Source organism: Mesoplodon bidens (assembly GCF_964165515.1).
Source record: "Mesoplodon bidens genome assembly, chromosome: 18".
Classification (NCBI taxonomy): Eukaryota; Metazoa; Chordata; class Mammalia; order Artiodactyla; family Ziphiidae; genus Mesoplodon; species Mesoplodon bidens.
Genome location: NC_138175.1, coordinates 55,687,493 through 55,693,492, shown reverse-complemented (window position 1 = coordinate 55,693,492; position 6,000 = coordinate 55,687,493).

Genomic DNA, 6,000 nt, shown 5'->3' with positions numbered 1-6,000 from the left:
TGCATTCCTATACACTAATGATGAAATATCTGAAAGAGAAATTAAGGAAACACTCCCATTTACCACTGCAACAAAAAGAATAAAAGACCTAGGAATAAACCTACCTAGGGAGACAAAAGACCTGTATGCAGAAAACTATAAGACACTGATGAAAGAAATTAAAGATGATACCAACAGATGGAGAGATATACCATGTTCTTGGATTGGAAGAATCAATATTGTGAAAATGACTATATTACCCAAAGCAACCTGCAGATTCAATGCAATCCCTATCAAATTATCAATGGCATTTTTTACGGAACTAGAACCAAAAAATCTTAAAATTTGTATGGAGACACAAAAGACCCCGAAGAGCCAAAGCAGTCTTGAGAGAAAAAAACGGAGCTGGAGGAATCAGACTCTCTGACTTCAGATCATACTACAAAGCTACAGTAATCAAGACAATATGGTACTGGCACAAACACAGAAACATAGATCAATGGAACAAGATAGAAAGCCCAGAGGTAAACTCATGCAACTATGGTCAACTAATCTATGACAAAGGAGGCAAGGATATACAATGGAGAAAACACAGTCTTTTCAATAAGTGGTGCTGGGAAAACTGGACAGCTACATGTAAAAGAATGAAATTAGAACACTCCTAACACCATACACAAAAATAAACTCAAAATGTATTCGAGACCTAAATGTAAGACCGGACACTATAAAACTTAGAGGAAAACATAGGAAGAACACTCTTTGACAGAAATCACAGCAAGATCTGTTTTTGATCCACCTCCTAGAGAAATGGAAATAAAAACAAAAATAAACAAATGGGACCTAATGAAACTTAAAAGCTTTTGCACAGCAAAGGAAACCATAAACAAGATGAAAAGACAGCCCTCAGAATGGGAGAAAATATTTGCAAACGAATCAAGGGACAAAGGATTAATCTCCAAAATATATAAACAGCTCATGCAGCTCGATATTAAAAAACAAACAATCCAATCCCAAAATGGGCAGAAGACCTAAATAGACATTTCTCCAAAGAAGACATAAAGATGGCCAAGAAGCATATGAAAAGCTGCTCAACATCACCAATTATTAGAGAAGTGCAAATCAAAACTACAATGAGGTATCACCTCACACCAGTTAGAATGGGCTTCATCAGAAAAGCTACAAACAACAAATGCTGGAGAGGGAGAAAAGGGGACCCTCTTGCACTGCTGGTGGGAATGTAAACTGATACAGCTGCTATGGAGAACAGTATGGAGGTTCCTTAAAAAACTAAAAATAGAATTACCATATGATCCAACAATCCCACTACTGGGCATATACCCAGAGAAAACCACAATTCAAATAGACACATGCACCCCAATGTTCATTGCAGCACTATTTACAATAGTCAGGTCATGGAAGCAACCTAAATGCCCACTGACAGACGAATGGATAAAGAAGATGTGGTACATATATACAATGGAATATTACTCAGCCATAAAAAGGAATGAAACTGGGTCATTTGTTGAGACGTGGATGGATCTAGAAACTGTCATACAGAGTGAAGTAAGTCAGAAAGAGAAAAACAAATATCGTATATTAACGCATATATGTGGAACCTAGAAGAATGGTACAGGTGAACTGGTTTTCAGAGCAGAAATTGAGACACAGATGTAGAGAACAAACGTATGGACACCAAGGGGGGAAATTACCAAATTCGTCACATTTCTCCCCAGTATGAATTTTTTGTTGAATCTTCAGGACATACTGTTTTCTTAAAGGTGTTTCCACATTCAGTACATGTGTACAGTTTCTGATCTGCATGAATTACCTCATTACACCCAAGGTGTGAATATTTGATGAAAAACTTTACAACATTCATTACCTTTGAAAGCTTGCTCTCCAATATAAATCCTCTCCTGTTCCACAGTCCTGATCTCTGGGTTAAAGCTTTAGCATGCACATTAGTCTTGTGTGGTTTCTGTGAAAGACGTATATTCTGAAGTCGAGTGCACTCTGAAGCCTGGAGAAAGCGCCTGCCCATACATTTCCAGGACTTCTCTTCAGTATGGACTCTTGTTGCCTACTTCAACTCAAGGTGAAACTTTTGCCACTCCCATTGCATCTGTAAGGGATTGCTCCACTATGTTCCCCAACCTTTGATGTTTGGGTAAAATCCTTCCCACAAACATTACATCTGTGTGGTTTGTCTCCAGGATATATATTCTTACATACCTAAAGAGTGAGCAATAAGTTTTAAAACTGCCATATTCATAGCATTTCTAAGTATAAAGTATTCAGTAAACCCTGAGTTTAAGACAGTACCTAAAAGCCTAGCCACATTCCGTGCACTTGTAAGGGTCTCTCCAGTATGGATTATCCGATGACTGGTGAGATGTGAGCCCTGAGCAAAGGTTTTACACACTCGTGTCACTTGTAAGCATTCTCTCCAGAATGAACTCTTTACTGAATCCTGAGTTCAGACCATTGTCTAAAAGCCTTGACGCACTCATTACATTTATACAGCTTCTATCTAGCATGAATTTTCTCAGGAAGCCTAAGATGTAAAGGCCTGACAAAAGCCTTGCCACATTTATTACATTTGTAAGGTCTCCCGTGAGTAGGGATCACCTGATGTCTTTTTAGGCCTGAATGCACCCTGACGCGTCTGCCACACGCATTGCACTTGTACGGCTTCTCTCCTGTATGAGCTTGCTCATGCTCTGCAAGGTGTGAACGCTTTCCAAACGCTTGTGACATTCACTACGCTGGTAAGGTTCCGATTCGGGATTAATTACCTGATGGTTGGTGAACCAGGTCTGAACACAGAACCGAAGCTTTGCTGTGACACCCACATTTGTGTGGCTTTCCTCCAGCTTGACTTTTCTGAGGGTCCAACAGACGATACACTTTACCACACTCATTACATGTGTAAGGTTTCACTCTAGTGTGGATGCTCCAATGATGTGCAGAGTGAGTCCTCTGACTGAAGGCCCGGCCACGTATACCACATCTAAATGGTTTCCCTCCTGTATGGATTCTTTGATGTCTAGTGAGGTCTGAGACCTGAAGAAAGGCTACGTCACACTCATTACACTTGTAAGAACACTGGGGTGTCACAAGGCTGGCCCAGGTCACTCCCCGCCCCACACGCCAGGTGAGGGGAAGGGCTGACCAGGAAGGGGAGGCTGGGGGAGCAGAAGGACCGGCCTGAGGAGACGCGAGGACAGGGGGGCTGGGAGAGAGGGAGGGGGTCTCAGGAGAGGGGCAGGCTCTCCAGAACCCCAGGACCGGGGAGAGGGGAGCAGGGCAGCCGGCGCTGCCCTCCATGGGCCGAGAGGGCGAGCCTGGGCGGCGCGCATCCACCTCGCGGAAGAGGACGTTACATGGGGGGGGGGGGGCGGGGGAGGTCGTAAAGGGTTTTATGGAGGAAAACGACCCTAAAGGCGGCGTCTACGTGGACCGGAGACCGAAAAGCTGAAGGAGGCAAATACACGCATCATATCAATGATATTAAGCCATCGTTTACACGTCGTGACTCTCCACCCGTTTCCTCTCTTACTCCTATCATTAAACCCCCAAATCATTTTAGGACCTTATACTGTAAGTATTCTTTAAAAAAGAGTAAAACAGTAGATTGTGAATCCAGTAACAGAAGACTAAATCTTATTTACCAAAAAAGTATGCAAGAACTGCTAATTCATGCATCCATACCTGTTAGGATGGCTTTCTCAAGCTTCTAAAGGACAGCAGTTGTCCACTGGTCTTAGGAACCAAAAAACTGGTGCAAATCCAAGTAAAAATAATAACTTACTCACCTCCTTTACACTAGTCACACTATTCATACTAACAATGCCGATTATAACAACAAACTCCAACATTTACAAAAGTAATATATATCCATCCCATGTGAAAACCACTATCTCATATGCTTTTATCACCAGCGTAATTGCAACAATATTTATTCTTACAGAACAAGAAATAATTATCTCAAACTGACACCGAATCACAATCCAAACCTTAAAATTATCACTTAGCTTCACAATAGATTATTTCTCAATGTTTGTGCAGTAGCACTAATTTATCGCATGATCTAGTATAGAATTCTCAATATGATACATGCACTCAGACCCTAATACTAATCAATTTTTCAAATATTTACTCCTGTTTCTAATCACAATACTAATTCTTTTCCCCGGCCAGGGATGGAACCCAGGCCCTCGGCAGTGAAAGCACGCAGTCCTCACCACTGGACTGCCAGGGAATTCTCACAATACCAGCTCGTGTTCCCACTACCAATCTTCTCCAACTTTTCACCGGATGGGACGGAGCCAGAATCATGTCTTTTCTGCTTATTGGGTGACGACCTGACAGAGCAGATGCAAATGCGGCCGCTCTTCAAACAACTTTATATAACACACTGGAGACACTGGATTCGTTGTATCAACAGCAAGACCTCTACTCAACAAATCTGTATACTGAACCTAAGTCACCCAAACCTACCCGATAGGACTTGTATTAGCCGCAACCGGAAAACCCGCCCAAATTGGCCTCCACCCATGACTTCCCTCAGCAACAGAGGGTCCTACTGCCATCTCAGCCCCAGTCCACTCAAGCACAACAGTTGTAGCAGGCATCTTCCTACTAATCCGCTTTCACCCTTTAATAGAAAAGAATACATTTATCCAAACAATAACATTCTGTTTAGGGGCTATCACCACATTATTTACAGCAATATGTGCTCTTACCCAAAGTGACATTAAAAAAATTGTTGCTTTCTCCACTTCGAGTCAACTAGGCCTTATAATAGTAACAGTCGGCATTAACCAGCCTCATCTAGCATTTCTCCGTATTTGCACACACGCCTGTTTCAAGGATATACTATTCATATGCTCTGGATCGATTATTTGCAGTGCAAATGATAGATAAGACATTCGAAAAATAGGAGGCCTATGTAAAGCAATGCCTTTCACCACAACAGCCCTCATTATTGGAAGTCTCACGTTAACAGGATACCACTCCTCACGGGCTTCTATTCTAAAGATCTCATTATCGAATCTGCTAACACGCTGTATACCAACACCTGAGCCCTCTTAATAACCCCCGGCGCCACATCCCTCACAGCTGTGCATAGCACGCACTCACGTTATTTTCCTCCCACTACGAGGACAACCTTGCTTGTCCAATTAACTTCAATTAATGAAGACAACCCACTCCTAATCAACTCTATCACATGTCTATTAGCTGGAAGCAGTTTCTCCGGATTTCTTATCTCCAACAACATTCCCCCAACAACAATCCCACAAATAACTGTGCCTCCTTAATTGAAACCAACTGCTCTTGCCGTAACCATCCTAGGCTTTATTCTAGCACCTGAAATCAACCTTGCTGCATAAAATTTAAAACTTAATTATCCCTCAAACTTCTTCAAAACCTCAAAACTCTTAGGATATTTCCCCACTATTATACACCACTTTCAGCAAGCCAAAAATCAGCATCTTCCCTACTGGATTTAATTTGACTAGAAAATATCTTACCAAAACCCACTTCTCTTATTCAAATAAAATTTTCTACACTTGTACCAAAGAGGCCTAATCAAACTATACTTCCTTTCATTCCTCATTATCCTTACCCTAAGCATAATAGTATTTAATTGCCATGAGTAACCTCTATAATAACTATAAGCAATGAACAACCAGTAACAATTACCTTGAATCAACTACCATAACTATACAACGCCGCAATATCTATAGCCTCCTCACTAAAAAATCCAGAATCACCTGAATCATAAATTACTCAGTCCCCCAGTCCATTGAACAAATACCATTTCTACTTCCTTGTCCTTTAAAGCACAGAAAATTCTATCACTTTATCAATTTTCTATTGTAAATTCTATCATTAATCCCAAAAGAAATATACCTAAAACAGTTTTATTAGAAACTCAAATTTCAGGATACTTCTCAGTAGCCACAGCTGTTGTATAACCAAATACTACTAACATTCCCCCTAAAGAAAGTAAAAACA